This window comes from Brugia malayi (genome assembly GCF_000002995.4).
Source record: "Brugia malayi strain FR3 genome assembly, contig: Bm_v4_Chr1_scaffold_001, whole genome shotgun sequence".
In the NCBI taxonomy this organism is placed as follows: domain Eukaryota; kingdom Metazoa; phylum Nematoda; class Chromadorea; order Rhabditida; family Onchocercidae; genus Brugia; species Brugia malayi.
The window spans coordinates 5,275,151-5,296,967 of NW_025062475.1; positions in this window are offsets into that span (position 1 = coordinate 5,275,151).

Here is a 21,817-nt window from a genome sequence, read left to right on the forward strand (position 1 = left end):
TTAAAGAAAGATTTTCAAAAAGTGAAAAGAACTTTTCATATTTATAAATGATAACAGTAACAAAATGGTTGTCCACTATACATTTCAACCGGAAACCTTCGTTCTTTTGCACCAACACTTTGTTCATTGAATACTTAACGGAGAAAGAAGAGAGAGAGAGAGAGAGGGAGAGAGAAAAAACAAAATAAAATAACAAACTTTACTGAATTAGATTTAGGATTAAAAAAAAAAAACAAAATTTGAAAAGAGAAATAAAATGAAAAGGAAATATTAGGGGAAAAGCAAAGAAAAGTATTTAAGGAAATTTTAAAAAAAAGAGAAACGATACTTTTATGATGAAAAAAAAAGAGAAAGAAGAAATGAGAGATAAAGTTAATCAAATGAGAGAATAGCTGAAAAGACAAAAAAAAAAAAAAAAGAAGAGAAAGAAAAGAGAACATAAAAACATTATCATTTTAGCCAAACAAAACTGGAAGTTAACTAAAATTTTTTTTTCAATTTTTTCTTGCATCTTCAATCGAACTTTTGTTTTCTTCTCTTCTTCTCTTCTTTTCCCCTTTCTCATCTTCACCTCTTCCATCATCATCTTTTCCTTCTTCACTTTATTTTTTATTTTTCTTTTTTTCTTATTCCCATCCTCTTTTTTTCTTTACCAACTGTACTTTAAAATAATAATAAAAATGAATTTCATTTCTATCATTAAGGTTGATTTAAATCTGAATCAAATTACAAATCACATTTCAAATACTAGATATTGAGTCGACAAGCAAATTTCATTCGAATTTTAATTAAATTGAAATTAGCCATAGTTTAAATAAGCTTCATTTCCAGTTTTTTTTTAAATTAAATCAGCTTAAAATTAATAGTTGTAATAGGCAAATTTTAAGTACAAATTTCATTTAAATTTAAAAACAATGCTAATAAACAAATTTCGGTTCAATCATTATATTCGAATTGAAACTTTATTTCAAAAATTTTTATTATACATATTATACCAATAAAAAAGGTAAAATGTCAGAATAAAAAATGATGGCGAATTTTTGTGGAAAAAATTGACTTAAATTTTAAACGAAATGCTTCCAATTAAACTAAAATAAGGAAACAAAAGGAGAAAATATTAATAATAAATGAAAAAAAAAAGTAAAGAAAAAATTGAAAAGGAGAAAGAAATTAAAGAAATCAAAATATTATTTATATTTTTCAACATAAAAAAATATAAATTATATTAAGTAAAAACAAAACAGCTCATCATTTTAATTACTTAATTTATAATAATGAGATAATGAAGCGGAAAAGGATGAGAAAAGCTTTTAAGCCAATCCTTTTTTCTTCTCTCTTTTCTTTTTTCTTATTTCATTTTTATCTTTATTATTTTTTCCCTCAACTAAAGCTCACTTTTAACTTTATCATCTGACAAAGTTTATTTATCCATTAACACATAACATATACACAAACATACACACACACACACACACACACATACACATACACACGCATACAAACAGACAGATACAAGTAACTTTTCCATTTTCTCAAAACATTTCACAGTAATAAATCTATGAAAGAGAAGAATAAAGCGCTAACTAATTAACTTATCCAGTTATTATCATTATTATTGTTATTGCTAAAAGTTTTTGATTGGTATAATTTTGCAGATTTAAGTAAAATTTTATCATTTATATTTCGTATAGCTTTTTTTCCATTTCATTTTTTATTTTTTTTTTTTTCGTTTTTTCTTCTTTTTTTAATATACTTTGTTATATAGTTCTATGATTATTATGTATGTTTATTTATAGTATATTATTCACTTCTTTTTCTTATTGTTTGCTTATAATTAATATTATATTATTTACACAATAGTATTGTTTGTTTTGTTTTGTTTTTATTCTCTTTAATTTCAAACATATAAATGGAATAATTAAAATATAATTGAAACATATATATATTGTTTGTGATAATATTATCATTTTGTTCTTATATTCTTCTAAAGGAAAAAAACATTTAACAGTAAAAATATAAAAATTAAGAATGTATGAACCGAAATGAATTATTGTGTTAGATGAAATAATTAATTATAATATTCAACGATCAATCATATTTTAATGATAAAAGTAATTTGGATTTTATAGCATATTAAAATAATGTAAAAAGATATAATTATTGTATTTGGTGGATATTTTGTAAGCTAAGAGTTCATAAGATTGTTTTCATAAAAATCATTTTATTAATTTCTATTAATTATAATCTACAACAAAAGAGGCTAATATTTCCTTCAAATTTTTTATAATTCATTGTACAAATTACTTGCGTAAGCGTCAAAATTTAACATCTTTTTTATACTCTATAATATATGATATTCTTTCATTCATTTCATATATGTTTCCATTTTTGTATTTAATTGTACGTATACGAAACAAAAAGAGAACAAATTAATTTTTAAAACAGTTTAGAAAATGAATTGTTAAAAAATAATTAAATATGTATTAAACATACAAATAATAATCAAGAATAATTTTTAACAATGATTTATTTGTTTCAAATTTGACTACAATTAAATAAAAAATAGATAAAAGAATGAGTAATCAAATATTTCTTTTAATAAATTTTGTAAGAAAAAGAAAAATAATTACGATGAAAAGGAATTATTAAAATTCAACAAACAATATAAGTACAACATAAAGTTAATGAAACAGTTTTTAAAAAATGTATGTAAATAAATTCTTTGCTAATTGTATGTACATTTATATTTGCGTGTAAGTTTACGTATATGTATGCGTGTACGTTTGCATGCATGTTTGCGTGTATGTATGCATGTGTGTATGTATACGCAATTGTATTATTATTGCATTAATTTGAAATAAAAGAAGTTAGATGAATGAAATGAATGAATGAATGAATTGTAAATGATGCATTGATGACCGATACAATTTGCTAGAAAAATGAAAAGAAAAAAAAGAAGTAAAAAAAGAGAAAAATGAAAATTCATGTTTCGATCAAAAAGCGATAAAAACTGAGCAAAGAAAAAGGAAAGATTAAAATCTTTCCAATTTTAAAAGTGGACCAATAGGAGAGAGGGTTGACCTTAGCAGTATATATCAACGATGTCAACTCTGTCATCCTCATTGTCATTCCCGCTTTTCTTCGTCGCTCTTTTTCAACATTAAATCTTGATAGAAATTTTTAATACTACTACTATTACCAACTGCGACTAATTCTAAAATACAGACATTAAATATCTTTCTTCTCTTTCTTATTTATGGAATTTTGCCAGTGAATTCAAAATGAAAAAAATAAAGAAAAAAAATGAAAACAAAAAAAAACTTAAATCAATTAATTAATCATTTTATTAGCAAAAATAAATTGTTTCATAATTCGAATTTGATTGTGCATTAGTCTATAAACACCAATAAAAAAAAAAAGCTAAAGCGTAAATAAATACACAATATTAATTTGTACAGAATAGGAACTGTTTTTAAAAGTTAAAATTTAAAAAATTTCTAAAATATTTTGCAAAAATGGAAAAAGCGAAAAAAAAAAAGAAGAAGGAATCAAAGGAAAACAAAACAAAATAGAAGCGATAACTATCATTGAACAAATATTCATTCAAAATGGTGGAAAAAAAGAAAAGAGAAAAAGAGAAGGAAAGAAATTTAATTTGTTGATGAAATTATTGTTTGTCAACAATAATCGTGTTATTTCTTCCAATAAATTGAACAAATTATAGGAATTAATTAATTAGCTAAAAAGGATTAGAGTAAACATAAGGTTATATTATAAAACAAAATTGCTTTTGATAAAGTTAAAACTGTTATTACTTTAATTAAATGTTTAATTTATACTTGGATTAAAAGTTCAAATTGTCATTATCAGGATAACATCATTCTCGTTATCTTATCAGTTGATAACATTTATTCAAATGATATACGATGGGTATGATTAGCCGATAAAAAGAAAAAACAGAAAGAATTAATTGCACAATTAATGTTATTCCAGTTATCATAATATTTGAATAAATTACTATTCATATCATTTAATTAACAAATCCACTTTGAAATTCACATAAAATTTAATTTATCGTGAATGAGTCAATATTTTTCATTAAAATAATTGTTCCATATAACATCAAATTATAAATGGAAATGGAAAATAGTTAATAAAATGTTATACAGAATTTAATTTACTATGAATGTGGAAAATCATTTAATGAATGAGTTATTTTTCAATTATAATAATTGATCTACATCGAGTTATTCGATCAAGGACTAATAAAGCAAATAAGGCTGATTTTTTAGATAAATTTTAAATTCAAAATTTTCTGAGATATTTAATGATGAAAACAAAAAATAACAAAAAGAACAAAAAATAAATAAATAAATAAATAGAAATAAAATTTAGCGGTTGATAGAATTTCAAAAAATTCTAATAGCAGTTAACAATCTAAATTAATATAATCAAAAAGATACTGTCTAATAATTATCACAATTTAATCTCTTATAGAAGAACAAAAATTTTCAAAAAAATAAGTGACTATAATTTAATTAATTCATTAATTAATATACAAATAAAGCTTTGATTACTTTCGAAGTTTTTTTTTTTTTAAAAAACAGTATTTAAGCGAAATTAATTAGTTGATGAATTAATTAATTATTGATCATTAAACGAATAAACCATTGCGAATTAAAATTGTGATTGTTCATCAAAAATTGATTGTGAATGAAATTAACTGGGCGAACAAAATGAGAAGAAATAGTAAATAACAAATTGCAACAATTCAAGAAAAAAGTTAAATTAAAATTTTATAATTGAAATGAATATTCTCATATAGACATAATTAAATCTTTAATTAATAAATGCACTATTATCTTAAGGCTTTCTTTTAAAATTCTTTCATATAGATTGCATCCGACAAACTGTTTTTTATTAAAATTAAATAAAGTTTGGCTTATTTTCCTTCAACATTCAATAATTATTTTCTTTCGCTTTAACATTTTAAATATTCTATTCAAATACTTAGGATTTGAAATTCCGCGAATTAATGCGAAAATGAATATAATTACTGTAATTTCCTATGATACATTCTGCTTAAATCATGAGTAAGTTACTTTATCTATCTACTTAATTTATTTGTTTACTTATTTATTTATGCAATTATCTGTACCGCTTCTCTTTCATTTCTTTATTTTTTTACGACTTAATCCGTTTGTTTTGTTGATAATTATCAAATTTTTTGCAAAACGAAGAAAAACTGTAAAGAAAAATTATATTAAGCAATTTTTTTTTTAAAAAAAAAAAGAAAGAAAAGACAAAAATTTTTTTAAATTAAATTTCGTTTTTGATTCAATAAAAAAAACATTAATAATAAGTTCTTATTTTGTTTTTTTCTTTAATTAGCAATTGTAACTCCTGATGGTATCAGAAATGAATCATAAACTAATATGCAAATATCATATAGTAGCGTTCCCCTAATCAAATATTATGCCATCCATTTTATCATAATTCTTAAGAAATACTCAATGAACAAATCTTAATTGTATTTTCTCTTTTTTTCAAATTTGATCATATAAAAATTCAATTAGCTCACATTAGCTGAAAAATTTTAATTCTGAACCAAAAAAAGAAATACAAATTTAACAGTTGTCTCATAGTCTCTCCTTTTTATTTTTTCTCTCTTTTCTCATTTTATTTCATTTGTATTTAAAATTTTTATACTAACAAATTTTTTGTTATATGAATAATTCTGTTTTAAAATTCAAAACAAGAAATTTTTTGGGAAAAAAATGAAAAGAATCGACAAGACAAGAAACAGTTGTCTGATCGTATGAGAAACAAAACATATAATCCATCTATCCATCCATCCTATCCGGTCCTCTCCTGTCCTCGTCTTCGACCTGATCCTGTCCGTTCGTCTGTTTTTCTTTCCGTCTTGTCTGTTGGCTTTTAATTTAGCTTGATTTTCTTTTTTTTTTCTTTTTTGATGAAAAATTTTTCTGATAAAGGAAAGAAATCTGATATGATAAAATATATGTGTAATGATGAAATCAACTATTTAAATTAAATTCATAACAAAATTGCAAGAAAATGAATAAATAATTTTTTTCTGACTCTAAATTGATATTTAATAATTAGTAATATTAAATGATAAAATAATCGAATTTTTTCCACCTAACTGTTAATTTAAATATTAGACGTAAATTGAAATTGTTATATATTTGCTAAAAAATATTCTTAGTAAGTTAAAAAAGTAAGAAAGAAAACTATTATTTCATATTATAATACTTATTTTAGCTCATCTATATGCAATAATTAAAATTTTAAAATTAATTCAAAATGAAAATATTTGTGAATTGAGTTCAATGATAATTGAATAATTGACGCTCATTTTATAAATCCAGAAATGATGTATTTTTTCTTTTTAAAATATCAATAAAAATTAAAAAACAACGCTTTATGTTATTCTTTTATCCAAATTAAATTAAAAGATTATATGGTAATATTGCATTTAAAATAAAAAAAATTTAATTCTTGCAATGATAACATCACAAAATCCCATAATATCAATTTTTGTTAGAGCACGCATTTCACAAAATATCAAAATTTCAAAAATCAAAAAAAAAAAAAAATAGAATAAAAAAAATACAAAAACTAGATAAAACGATGACAAGAAAAAACGAATAAATGGAAGAGAGAGAGAGAGGGAGAGAGAGGAAAAAAAGAATGCAAATAAATTTCAAAAATTAAATTGAAAAGAAAGGAATAAAAATGCTAAAATGATAGACAATAAATACATTAATGATAAATGCATTTTAAATGTTACTCGTCGTGCAAAAAAAAAAAAAAAATTATTTCTAATTGCCGTTTTACGTGAAAAATTCATTTCATTCGATGTAAAATTTCATGAATGTTTCTTGCAGTAGCAATCATTCATTTCATTTTAGCTTTAACTTATTCATTAATCATTTACATCCTATTAATGTATTACTTACCTATTTCTTTTATATGTATATCAATTATTTAAGTTCCTTTACCTTATCTTTTTACAGATGTAGACATTAAGCTTTTCTCCTTCAATCATTTCAAATTTATGAATTTTTTTTTAAGTATATTAGTGACTAGATTAAATTAAAGATTTACTTTTAAAATTACTCTATTAATTTTATCATTACAAGTTAAATTAATAGATGAGTTCAATACATTAAACGGAATTTTAGTTTATTTACTAAGATAAATGCGCTTCTCTCCTTGCTTTTGTTTTCCTTTTTACCCAAGATAAATATTAATAAGTAAAATAATAGTAAATTATATGTGATAACTATTAGTAATTGGGACAACTAATTTTTCAAAATACTTTTTTGTTTAAATGAATAAATTTACATATTATTATTTAATAAAAAAGGGAAACTAAATAAACCAATGAATAAGCTAAGAACACTACAATTATTTAAATCAATTACCAAATTCTAATCATTATCGTAATTTCTATCAAATATTTTCATATGACAGTATAATAAAGTGAATTAATGATAAAATTTATATTTAATAATGATTAACAGAATTCATTATATTACTTATTTGATTCATTTTACAAAAAAAGAAAAAGTATACCAAAAAATTATCTCAAATTTAAAATTATTCAACAAAAAAATTTTAATTCTTCATATATTTCTTTTCTTTCTATTTCTTTCATTTTTTTTTTTTACTTTTTGTTGTTCCGTAAAAGAGGAAATGAAGTAGCAAGAAAAAAAGAAAAGAAAGAAAGAAAAAAGAAAGAGAAATGGAAGAAAAAAATTGAAATTGAAGTAAATTAAGTTAAAAGCAAATCGAGTATTCTTAAAGTAAAAGAAAATAGTTACCACTTAAGATATCAAGGATCAAATATGAAAATAAACGAATGGTTTTTCTCTTTCTTTTTCTTTTCTCCTTTCTTTCCTCTTTTTTTTAACTTCATTTTAAAATATTCAATATTTGTATATTTGAAATGATTCATAAAAGAGGATATTATTCTATTATTTTCGAACCTTTTTTTTTCTTCAACAATCAAATATTAATTTTAATTAAATGGAAAGATTAGAAAGAAAACATCAAATTATATATATACAATTTAAATAGATTGAAATAAGAAATTGAAAAATTCTTAATGTAACTTTTCGAAATTTATTCGTCTTTTTTTCTTCTCACTCTTTTTAATTTTATCAATTCTATTTCTAAATGTTTTAAGAACTGTTGTTATCATTATTATTAACCAAATCATTGTAACTTTTAGAGTAGTCTAAATCCTTTAAACTTTTCATCTATTTCTGTAAATGACATTCTCAAACTTCTTTTTCATTCCCTCTCTCTTTCTTTCTCACTTCTCATCCTCTCTCTCTTTCTTTCTTTTTCCCTTTCTATCACTCATGTACACAACTGCTCACATCAGGTGATAAATGATATCGAGAAGTTGGCACGTTTCAATTTCGTACCAAATTGTGATCGTTCGTTAAAATGAATTTAAAAATAAATGAACGGAACCCTATAGAAATAATTCAGTCTTAATTAATTCAATTAATAGAATTATTTCAAAAAAATAGTTCCATTCATAAATTACATATTTATAAAAGAAAATAAATTTGATTAAATTAATTTCAAATAGTAATTTGAAAACTTTCCAGAACATAAATGTATGTCTGTAAGAATATGAGTAAATTATTAAATAAAACAAGAGAATATTAATATCCAAAGTTTAAATTATAACTAAATTACATTTCTAAATATTTCAATATCATAAACTATATATAAACTTTTTGAATAAGCTTATAACTTCCATTAAAATAATAGAAATCGCGGGATAAAATCCGCAGAAATTGATTGATACAGTCACTTAACTTAACAGACAAATTCACACCGACACATACATACACAAACAGACACAAACATGCACAAAACTTGATTGATGACAAGCTAGAAGAGAGAGAGAGAGATGCTCAAATGATGATGAAGAAGCATCCCAAAATGCGTTTAGCTTTTCATTTCTACCAACCTTCCTTCACCTCCCCCCTCCTCCTCCCCCTCCTCTCTTTCCTTCACCTCCCCCCTCCTCCTCCCCCTCCTCTCTTTCCTCCACCTCCCCCTCCTCCTCCTCCCCCTCCTTCTTCTATTCCTCTCCCTTTCTTCTACTTTCTACCTTCTTTCTAATCATTTCATCAAAAAAAAGGATGAAAAAGAGAGAAATGAGAAAGCCTAAAGCAACAATAATCTTTGATCTTTGTAATTACATCCAATTAATTTAAATATCCAAAAAATCCTTTATATTTAATAAAATTAGCGTTTTTTGTCTTGCCTCGTCTCTCTTGTCTTATATCATATTATTTTGTTGCAAAAATTTTTAACAATTTAATACTTCAAAATTTTGCTTTTCATTTTTTGTTAAATTTATTTTTTTCATATAGCACTCGTTGTAATTACATCTGAAGAAATTGATTAATTAATACTGCAAATCTTTTTTTTTTAATAACCAATAAAAAACCGATAATCAAATACTGTTTTTTTAAGAAATAATTTAAAAAAAAAAAAAAAAAAAAACATTATTAAATGCACGTAACACTAACAAAAATTGAAAAATAAAAAATGAATTTTCTTAGTAAAAATATAAAAATTAAATGGAAAATAATATTTTGAGAATGATATTTTTAAAGAAACGAAACATTGTAATGAATTTGGATTAGATTTGATAAATAAACCATACTTTTTTGTCACCACTGAAATATGATTGGTAGTGTTTGATAAATGATAAGGGATCTTGAATTTCGGAAAAAAAAGGAAAAATATGGAGGAAGAGAAATTTTAAATTCATGATCATATATAAAATATGTAGATGATTATTCATTAATACTTTATCTTATTATGCTAAAATAAAAATATTGGAAAATTATTGCTATTGTATTCTCTCATTACTTTAGAAAAAAACTAAATTTGAAAAATAAATTTAATTTTCAACAAAATTTAATTTAATGAAAAAATTAACTTAATTTTTTCTTAATAACAATATAAAATTATATCGAAAATAATTAATGGTATTACTAGAGAAGCAAATCATTTCCAATTTTTAAATCTATATTCTATTTGTAATTTCAGTCTTTCACTTTAAAATAATTGATAAATTTTTAATCTTACACTCTAAAATAATAAATACAGCTGATTTAACAATAAATTTATAAGTAATATAAATTCGTAATTTCAGATTTCATCGGTAATTAAATATCGATGCACTAGTGTTTATAGAATTTTTCTTTCTTTGCTACCTATTGGAGTAATTTTTGTAGATTCTCGAACAGACTGAGCAATTAATATTTATACAACCATTTCAGTATAATTTATAGATATTCAGAGGGAATAAATGGAGAAAAAAGAGTGAAAACGGTGGAATAAGGGAAAATTTTTGAACAAATACTCATAAATATTGAAATAAACAACCATTTTAACGCTACAAATTATCAGAATCGAAGTAGTGAATTTTTTTGTAATAATGATAATAATGGTAACAGTGATGCCAAATAATAATAATAATAATAATAATTAATAATAATATCCAAAGAAATAATATTTTTAAGATGGAAAAATTCGACGATATACATAATATCTTTGTTTCGTGATAATGTTAATGCTGGTTTGATGATTAATATATTATTTAATTTACAATAAGATAAGAAACATAATATGTAAACGCATAGTATTAATAATTTTATAGACCTTAAAATTTTGATTAAATTTGAATAATCATTTAAAAAAAGAAAAGTTAAACAATACTTTTATTGATATGAATGCAAATAAGTGAATTAGGAAATAATGTGCAGAAAAAGAAATGTAAAAATTATTGAAATGATATATACATATGTATTTATATATATATATAGTTGTGATGAAGAAAGAATGAAATTTGTTTGATGTAATTTGATCTATAATATAGTATTACTATCTGAAAGTCTTTAAAGATTAAATTAAAATTTGAATGATTAATGCAATTTTTAATGTGAATACAAATAAATGAAGTTTGAAAATCATAATATAATGATGATGAAATGATGATAATAGAGTAAAGATCAATTAAAGTGTTTTATTCAAAAATTAAAACTAGTATAAACTTTCTAAACAATAGCATTAGCAAGAGAAGCAATTGCAAATGAGAACCGATTGGTTTAAAAGCATTGAAAGATTGGAAATAAATTAATGTTAGCTGTAATTAGGAATAATGCATTTTAGAATTCGCTTTCTTGTTTTCATTTTAGATATTAGCTTAAATATTGTTAGCATTATACGATTAATCAACATATAATTTAAAATTCAAGAAAACAAAAAAAAAATGAGCTAAAGCTGATAAAAGTTTTGATAGAAATGATGAAAAAATGAATTAAAAAATAAGTGCAAATTTAAACACTGAAATTTATTAAATTCAAATAAAATAACATTCATTTAGTTACCTTTTTTTCAATTGTAGCTTAATTTTAGGTTATCAAATGTTGAAATTTATCGATGTATAACTTTTTTTGAAACAAGATAATACTCAGTTAATTCAAGCATGAATCCTGAACTTTTCCTTCCTTCCGGTTTTGAATTTGACAATCCGTCTAGGTGTTCTACATTTTAGCAACAGATATTCTTTTTTTCACTTCAAACAAAACTATCACATTTTCCTTCGATTACTAAAAATCTAAAATCATTTTATTAATTTGTCATATCAGAAATGGAATACCGATTACAGTTGAGAGAAATTTAGTCAAGAAACAATTTAAGCAATGTAAATATATTTCATTGTATATTTATAAATTAAATATAAAATAATAATGAAAAGAGAGAAAAGAAAGTTGCAATAATGAATGAAATAATTATTAAAAATTAAAAATTTGTAATTTCGAAAAAGAGAAGCAAAAAAGAAAAAAGAAATGTAGCAGAAATAAATTATTTTAGATTAAAAAAACAAAGAAACTAAAAAACAGGAACAAGTAAGTGGACTTGTAAGTGGACTTATACATAAAATAAAATGTATTAGACGAAGAGGTAAAAAATACAACTTATAAATTCAATATTTTAATTTTATTTTTAAATTTTGGTTATAATCAGTTTTGAGGAGCCAAAATCTATAAATTATCAGCCAACATTTCGATGATAATGCAATCTGTTGTTGCTATCACTATTTGCTACAAAATTTAATTTTAATAAAAAATAGGCAAAAAGACAAGTTTGGAGAGGGAAAAAGGAAATGGGAGAGAGGAGGGAAGAGAGAAAGGAAATGTGAAGAAAATGGGTGCAAGAAAAAAAGGATCGTTTTTTTCAAAAAAAAATTTTCCTTTTATTTTATTTCAGTAAAATTAAAATAAAATTATATAAAGTGAAGAAAGTTGGTACTGTGCTTTCTTTTTTTTTTCTTGCAAAAACTGATTAGAGAAATAAGTTATCAAATTCATCAATTTAAAAAAAAATCATCTTTTTTTCGTTTTTGAAAAAAGCGAAAGAAATAAAAACTTCATTTTGTTTTTTTTTTTTTTTTTTACATTTAGAAAATGAAATGTAATTTATGCTTATTATTTAAGATAAGTGCACAAAATATACATGAAAGTTATATAAAGCATAAGATTTCATTCGCTTTATTTTTCTATATGTTTTAATGATAACAAAAAATTGAAACCAAAAATTGGAAGGAAAGAAGGAGAGAAATACAACAACAATAATAAAATAAACAAAAAGAAAACGAGAAAAAGCGAAGGGATATAAAACTGAATTTAAGCATTGACTAAAAACTTAATTAATGAAGATAAGTGGAAGAGTTATACTTCTTTCAATAGCACTTCCAATGTTAGAAATGTGTAAATTATTATTGTAAAACCTAGATTACGTATTATATTCTTTCGCATCGATGAATTCATTGAAATATGTAAATAAATAAAATTACCAAGAAAGGAACAAAAAAAATTATTTTGATAAAAAATTAATTTCTGCAATGCACAAATGAAGAAATAAACAAACAAATGAATAAATAGATAATCGGATAAATAAATAAATAAGTAAATGAAGTGTAAAGTATTTCGTCTATTCCATGATTTTACTTAGTAATGATAATGATAAAATGAAAAAAAAAATATTGTAAAAATTAACTTATCATTTAAAAATTCCTATAATCTAAAACAGGTTTATTAACAATTGACTTGATGGTATGATCGTTATTTAGGATAAGAAATAAAATTTGATTACAAATAATTTTTAAGTAATTTTTGTATTTATTTCATAGGTTTTTTTATAAACAAATAAATAAACAAATGATATTAATAAATGAACATAAAATAAATAAACAAGTCTAAACAAAGCAAAAAAAAAACATAGACTTATGACAAAATATATATATTAATTTCATTCATCTTCAAAAACTTCACCTAACCTAAAGTCCAAGTTTTATTTATGTCAAATTAAATACCTTACCCAAGTAATATTTCTACAAAATATATTCTGCTGTAACCTATTTGCATTCATAATCAAATTAAATGATTAGAATTTACTGCTCGAAAACAAATTAAATTTATTTATATCAAAGATTCGTAAATGACAAAAATTTTTCACACGACTAACCAATTTTTTGCTATACAATTTGAAAATTTTTATTTGTATTTTAAAATGAAATATATACCATTTCAAAATTGAGGTCTAATAATAAACAATTCGTTCGATATAAATTAATGATTTCAATGGCTAAAATCAGAAAAAAAAACTCTAATACTTCTTACAAAATATAAGAACTATTTTTCGAATGTTTTTTTTTTCTTTTCAGCTAAAAAAAAAAATAATTTTGATCTTAATATCGTCAATCTGAACAATGCTTTTGATTTATATGAATTTATATGAATTTTCTTGCAAATAATTGAAATTTTATTGCAAAGAGACAAATAACAATTTATTATTCACTGAAAAAAAAAAAAAAAAATCGCATAATTTATGATCAAATATGATTTTTATCGAAATAAACATCGGATCAAAAAAAAAAAAAAACTAAAAAACTAAAAAACTCACAAAAAAGCAAAAATGATGAGTAATTGAGAAAAAATTCTATTTTGTTGATTTGTCGAAGAACTGAATTGAATGAAATGAAATGAAATAAAATTCAATAAAATAAAATACAATTGGTGAAGGAGGTGCATATACTGTTGTAACACTTGAACGAAGACAAGAAATGCTTCAATTTTTCAAGTACAAAACGGTGAAAAGACAGAAAAGTTGTTGAAAATTGAAAATTTTGAAATCAGAGATTCACTTCAGGAAAATATTTATGTAAAGTAGTAGTTATGTGTGGAAATTTTCCATCTAAATATGCTAAAATAAATAAAAGAAACAATTAAGTTGGATAATTTATTATTTTTATTTAGTATAATGTTTTCTTATTATCTGCAACACTTAATATTGACTATTATGATTAAATCAAGAAATTGTTAAAGATCACACTATTATTTATATCTCAAAGAAAATCAAACACGTGTAACTGAATTATTAAAGTATTTGAGTATAAATTGTTGAATTAAATTGTTTATTTATGAATGATAAAAAACGTCAAGTACGTTTAATCACGTATTGGATACGTGATTAAACACATAGTTAGATTATTGCAATTGTAATAATGAAAGATCTGAAATGAAATCGGTTACATTTGCATTATTACTTAATGTTACACTTTATCTTATATAGTAAATATATTGATAACTGAAGTGATAAAATTTCATATCCCAAATGGCAAAGAAAATTTTTAAAAATTCGTTCAGCACTGAAAAGACTTAAATTTCAATTTTTGTAAACACATAAGCACACACAAAGGTAGAAAATAATTAGATCAAATTACAACTTGGTGTAGAATTTATTTTAATCTAATTTAATAATATAACTTTTCCAGTTTTAAAGCTAATAGTTATTATCATAGAATAAATATTTACTGTTAATTTTAGTTAGTTATATAAAGGAAATTAATTTTCAGTTTCTTAAAACATTTTGTAATTTTAGAAATTTAAAATTAATCGAATTTTACTAGTGATTATTGATTGAAATTATTAAAATTATTTGTTAAATTTGAACAACTTTTCATCATAATCAGATCAAATGTGTCAGGGTAAAATTTATTTAAATTTATAAATCTATATTAAGGAAATAGATATGAGCAAGGAAACATTGGTAAATATTTAGTACAGATTTATTTATGATAAATTGGAATTGAATAAAAATAAATGATTAAAAATCAAATAAAAAGGATTTTGTTTGAAATTTAAATAAAAAGAGTTTATCCCAATCATTTCTAAGGAAAATTCTGTTCCTTTTTTCTTCAAACGTCTTGTTTAGTTGCAAGGAAAGTTTGCAAATGAAATTTTTTTATCTAAAAAATAGTTAAATTCGATATTTAGAATAGAAATTGCAAAAGATCAGGAAGAGGAAGAGAGCGAGGGTATGAGCAGGAGAAAGGAGGAAAGAAGAGAAAAAAACGAAAAAAGATTAGAGCAGATGACGAAGACTTCTTTACGTTTCTTTTTTTCTTTAGATAATTACATTGAATGAGTAAATATTATTGTAAACAAACAATGAAACCAATAATTTCAATAAAAAAGAATTATTTAATAATTTTATAAATAAACAAAAACATAAATTGATATACAAAATATTATTGCAAATAAACAATAAAACAGTAATTTCAAGTGTATCTAAGAAATATTTGAATGAAAATTATTGTCGACTAAAAAACAAAAACGAAAAAGTATTAATGAAAAGATAAGATGAAAAAAAGAGGAAGGTTGTTTGTCTTTTTTTCCTCTTTCACTCCCTTTCTCTCTTTCTCTTTCTCTCTCTCTTCTCCAAAAGATATGATGAAAGATTTTTTTTTTTTTTTTTTTTTAAATGTGACAGTAAAGTAGTGGGTAGAGTGGAGGAAGAGGAGGAAAAGGAAGGTATCAATGGTTTCTATCCATTTATATAAATGAAACTTTTGGCTAATGATAATGTTTAATTTGAAAGTAAAGCAAATAGAAAGGGATGAGCCAAGAAAGAAAATAGATGGAAATGAGAATAGAGCCAAGAAGCTAAGGCCAAGAAGCTAAAGCCAAGAAGAAGAATTTAAGGAGGAAAATTTTGTTGAAAGATGATGAGTGGTGGAAATGATGTATCATCAGGTATATAATGTACATAAAATTATCGAACTTTCTTGCTTTTATCAATCTTTATTAAAAAATTTAAAAGAGAGAGAGAGAAATAGCGAGTAAAGAGAGAGAAAAGAGAAAGAGAGAGCTGCAGTAAAGTGAAATTAATTAATATATTACTATAACAGATACTACTATTATTACTGCAACCAGAATTACTACTGCTACTACAAAACTTAGTGCTAATAAGAAGGAATAAGGAGGAGGAAAAGAGAGAGAAGGAGGAGGAGGAGAAAGGGAGGAAGAGGAAGAGTGAGGGGAGAAGGAGGAAGAGATTGAGGAGAAGGAAGGAAGAAGGAATTTAGAAATATAATTGCATGGTTATTTAGAAGCAAACAAAAAAGGGATAAAAGTAGGTTAATGAATTTGTCAAATTGTTTTAATAGTAATTTTAAAAAAAAAATATTTTAAAGACACAGGAAAAAAGAAAAGAATGAATGAATGAATAAATTTTAAAAATTTCAAAAAAATTTTACACATTAAAATAAGAAAAATCAATAAGTAAATCTTAGTATGCATATTTTGTGCTTCGTTGTAAACATAATTCATTATGATTTCAACAATTTTAAATTTGATTTGACAAAGCTAATAAATTAATGAAATCTTTAAAAAAAATATTTTCGGCATAAAAGCTAGAATGGCCTTAAAAAAAAATTTTAAATAAAATTAAAGTGTTTATATGAATATTTTACAAATGAACTAATTGAGGAAAGCATATGTTATCAAACGGAATTACAACTAATTTTTTTTAGAAAATAATAATCTTGTTTTATGGAAATAATGTTTGAAAATAGTTAGTCAAATTATTCATAACTGTATTTTTTATTTTTTTATTTTGATCTTTAATTAATTAAAATATTAATTAAATCAGTTATGAAGCTTAAGTACTATTTCATTATTAAATAATAATTTTGCTATGCAAAATTATCATGGACAATAATTAATTGAAAATAGTTTGTTCCCCTTTTGAAATTATTACAATCACTGTAATATAGAATTTTTCGTTTAAAATTATTCTATTTAAAGCATAAAATTTCTTTATTTTTTTCTTGTTAGTCTTTTTAATTTAAAAAAAGGAAATTTTGTTTTTCTCAAAAAATTTCCAATCTTTAATTTTTTAAAAAATTTCAAAAAACTTTTATATTATAGATTAAACTTTTATTCAGTTATCATTTTTATTTCATTTGCAATAAAAATAAATGAAATTATAACATTTTTTTTTTTTTGGAATATCTCAAAAATTATTTAACTTTATTTTGGTGCAAGTTTTTTTCATTTTTTTATTCTACGAAATATTTTTATTTGATCAATTTCTTCTTCTTCTATTTATATTTCACGTTATTGAGTTGCATTGCATTCTGCAGTATTTTATCTTTCTTCTTAATTTATCACTTCATTCTTATCAAACTCTAAGTTGGAGTGAGAGTGAAAAAAAGATAAAATAACAAAGTGATAATAATAGATAAATTTCTACAATATATTTGACGTTTAATTGTTGCAAAATAAAAAACTATAAACACGAATTTTTAAATTTGAAATTAAAAATTCAATCCCAGTAAAATTGGAAACTGGCATATTGCTGCATATGGATTTGGATTTGGTTTATTGATAAAATCATTTTTTCTCGATGAATTTTATTGAGCAAAATTTTGATAGCAGAAATTTTTTTGACAGCATGAAGGGAGATATTTCTGTTTATTTTAATTTGAAAAGGAAATATTTCAAAATCACATTACTACTTTTAAACAATTTTCAAAGTGATTAAAAAAATAATTTCGAACTTCATTTTTTCGCAATATGAAACTCACCAATTTTGCATTGTAAATTTATTAATGCTGTAAAAATTCCACAAAAAATACTATTTGATTAATTATGTAGAATTACCTAAGATTAGAAATTAGTTCATTCTTTTAAATATGTTAATAAAATATATTAAAAGAAATTTGATGAAAATTCCTCAACATAGTATATTATTTTTAACTTTATGCATATTTACATTAAGCATTGCTAACAGTGTTAAATAAATTATATTCGATTTTCATCCAATCCAAATCATTTTTCATTCCCGAAATAGTAGGCACAGATGCTAAACTGAAACATTAGCAAATTTTCACATTTCTTATGGATTTGGTTTATTGGTAAAATTATTTTTCCTCAAATAATTTTTAAAAGAAGAAGAAAGGAAAAAGAAAAAAAAAGCAACAAGCAAACTATATTATGCATTCAATTAATTTCATTTTAAAATAATTTTCGTCAAAAAATTTTTAGAAACGAAAACTGTCCTTTCTCTCATTTTTTAAATTTCTTTCTTAATTTTTACTGTAATAAATTTAATCATAATAATTGTTGATATATTAGCCTAATGAAATAAATTTCAAATATAAAAATTTATTAAAAATATTTTCATATTTACCAGAAGAACATTAGCTATGTTAATAGAAGTACTTCGATTATTTAACATTTTTATCAGCTTTATTAATTAATAAATATATTAGAAAAAGATTATGTAAATATTACTGCAAATACCTTTTAATATTCTTCTGAAAATTAATTGTATAAACAAAGATAATTCGTGAAAACTTTAAATATTTCACATGTTTCTTTTAATAGCTAATATTGTGTAATAACCATTAATCATGTAATGACAATACTTTCGATGACAGTTATTATTATCACTAACTTTACTAATATTAATGGAAGATCAAATGCTATTACTGCAATATCATTAAGTTCATTTTGAAAAGTTTGTTAATTCTATAAACAAAGATAGTTTGCGAAGATTTTAGATATTTCATACGTTTCTTTTAATAGTTAATATTGTGTAATACCATTAATCATGCTGATGATAATACTTAACATTTATTATTATTATTATTATTATTATTATTATTATTATTATTATTATTATTATTATTATTATTATTATTTTCATCGTTAATTCACTTTATTAACCATTGTTTTTTTGTTTATCATAAATATCAATCAACGATTCAATGATGTTACTTGTCTTTTACTTTGAAATTTTAATAATCATATAAGCAAAAACATTACTTATAAAATATTCCTCATCCTTTCATTTCCCCTCTACCTCTATCACCCTCTGCTTTTTTCTCTCTTTCTTCTTTTTCCTTAATTCATTTCATTATGAATTCATTTAATTATTGTTGCAATTTTGTCTTTTTTTCATTATTCTCAACTAATGAAAGGAAGAAATGAAGAAATTTGTCATTTTCCAAAGTAAATCTCTCAAAAGATATTTCTTCTTCTTAAACCATTTATTTATATATGTCTCTCCTTTATTTTTCTTTCTTTTTGCTCCATTCTTTGTTATCCTTTCAAATGAATTATGCAAAATGAATTGATATAAAAAGAGCGAGAGAGAGAGAGACAGAGAAGAAATGTTAAATAAATAGACAAACAATAAGAATAATTACTATTCATTTGATCATTTTCATTATTATATCTCAAAAAATTCATACAATAAAAATATCCTATCAAATAGACCGACTATTTATAATAAATTTTATTAACATAATAAAAGATTGCTTCAACACCAAGGATGAAGAATATAAAAAGTAAATAAAAATTAAAAATAAATGAAAGTTTTTTTTTTTTTTTTTTTCTTAGACAAACAGTAATTACCATTCATTTGACTATTTCTGAATTAAAAGATTTATATTTACTCAATAAACAAAGGAAGTAAAATGAAAAGGAAGAAATATTCGCTGAATGATAACAGTAAGAAAAGAGGAAAAAGAAAACTAGAAAATGAGTTGCTTGATTTTATTGAATATATAAAATGTTTTCCTTGAAATGAGTTAAGAAATTTGTTCAATTAAATTAAAAGTGATTCAATACGATGCAACTTTATAAATGAATTGTAATAAATGTTTTAATTAGTATAATTATTTTTATGTAATTTATATAATTGTAACAATATAGATTTACTATATATCATCATTAGTTAAATAATTAATTAAGATATAAATTAACTGATATTTGGTATGTAATATAATTCAAAGATATTCCAAAACTTATTAATCCAAATATTTTATGCAAAAAAAAAGGAAAAAAAAGGTTAAATCATTTTTTGACTTAAATGTCAGATGAAAAAATAAGTAATGTTTAGAAATGAAAAATTATTGATTAATATTGTAAAAAGTTTCCAAAAATAGATGTATAAATTATGCTATTACAATTTTTGGAAATATTAATTTAAATTAAATTGTATTACAAAATATTTAAAATAATTTCCATAATAAATAGAATTTATCGAATTTACTGCAAAATAACAAATTACACTAATCGATTAAATTAATGAAGTAAAAATTTAAACGAAAAAAAATATGGTGTGTTTTCCATATGTAATTTTTGGTGAGAATGTAACGATGGTTAAATCATCAAAACAAGTTCATCACTTTTCAATTTATCAAATTTTAAACTTTCATTTCACACTTGAAAATGTTAGCTGCTTTTTATTCACGCATAATCCTTCATCGAGATGGAGCACAAAATGCATTCGTTCAACAAACATAAATTATAACAACTGTTTCTTTCCAAAAAAAAAAAAAAAAGAGAGAAAAAAGAAAGAAAAAGATAGAAAGGTAAGAGTTTGTGCTTATGCGAATTAATTAGTATAATTATTTGAAGCTAATACTTTTGCACCAAAAACGAAAAAAATAAAAAAAAGAGCAATTATTTCAGAAATTGAACAACTGTTCACTTTGAAATTAATCTAATTTCTCAGTAAATTTAATTCTTAAATTCGTAGATGATCAAAACATTTTTTTTTCTTTTCTTTGAAATTTGACTTGATTTAAAAATTAATTAAAAAATCATGTAAAGAAAATACTATGGATTTCCCCTCTTTTTTTTTGACATAACAGAAATAAGTGTTGTTTATGTAATGAATTTTGATTCATTAAAGGTCAGGTAACGTCATGCTTCAAAAAAAATTAATTAATTAATTAATTAAATGAACCAATAAATTGTAAAGAGAGAAATTAATTCGGCCTCATTAAGAAATCATTAATTAAAGGAAATATTATTTCAATGAGAGACAAAATAGAACAAATTGAGATGTGCAGTTTGACGTTAAACAGCAAACGTAAAAAATTTTTTTGTGCTTTCTGTTTTTTACCGTTACATTTTGTTAATTAACGACCTTTTGCAAAATAAGAACAACGGTTTAAAGTACACTGTGACAATCAACCGAACTTTTAAATAAACTAAAAAAGGTATTAAATTTTAAATAAGATTAAGAAAATATTTAAGAAGAAAGCAAAACGAAATTTAATAATGTTATCATCTATCACTTGATAAGAAAATAGAAGAGAAATCAAAAATATACAAATTATATTTATATTTTTTTTCCTTTTACGAAAATGTAAATAAGAAAAAAAAAGGGAGAGAGAGTAATAGTATATTGAGGAAATGAGAAAAAATGATAAGATTTTTGGGATGAAATAATGTAAGCAATAGAATTGATCGTACCAGTAAATTAGACTATTGCCAGATGTAAGGTAAAAATATTTAAACTGATTCAATAATATACTACAAATATTTCATGAAATTATTTTGCACTTACTGGGATTACTCTGAAATTTAAATAATGAACAAATAAATTA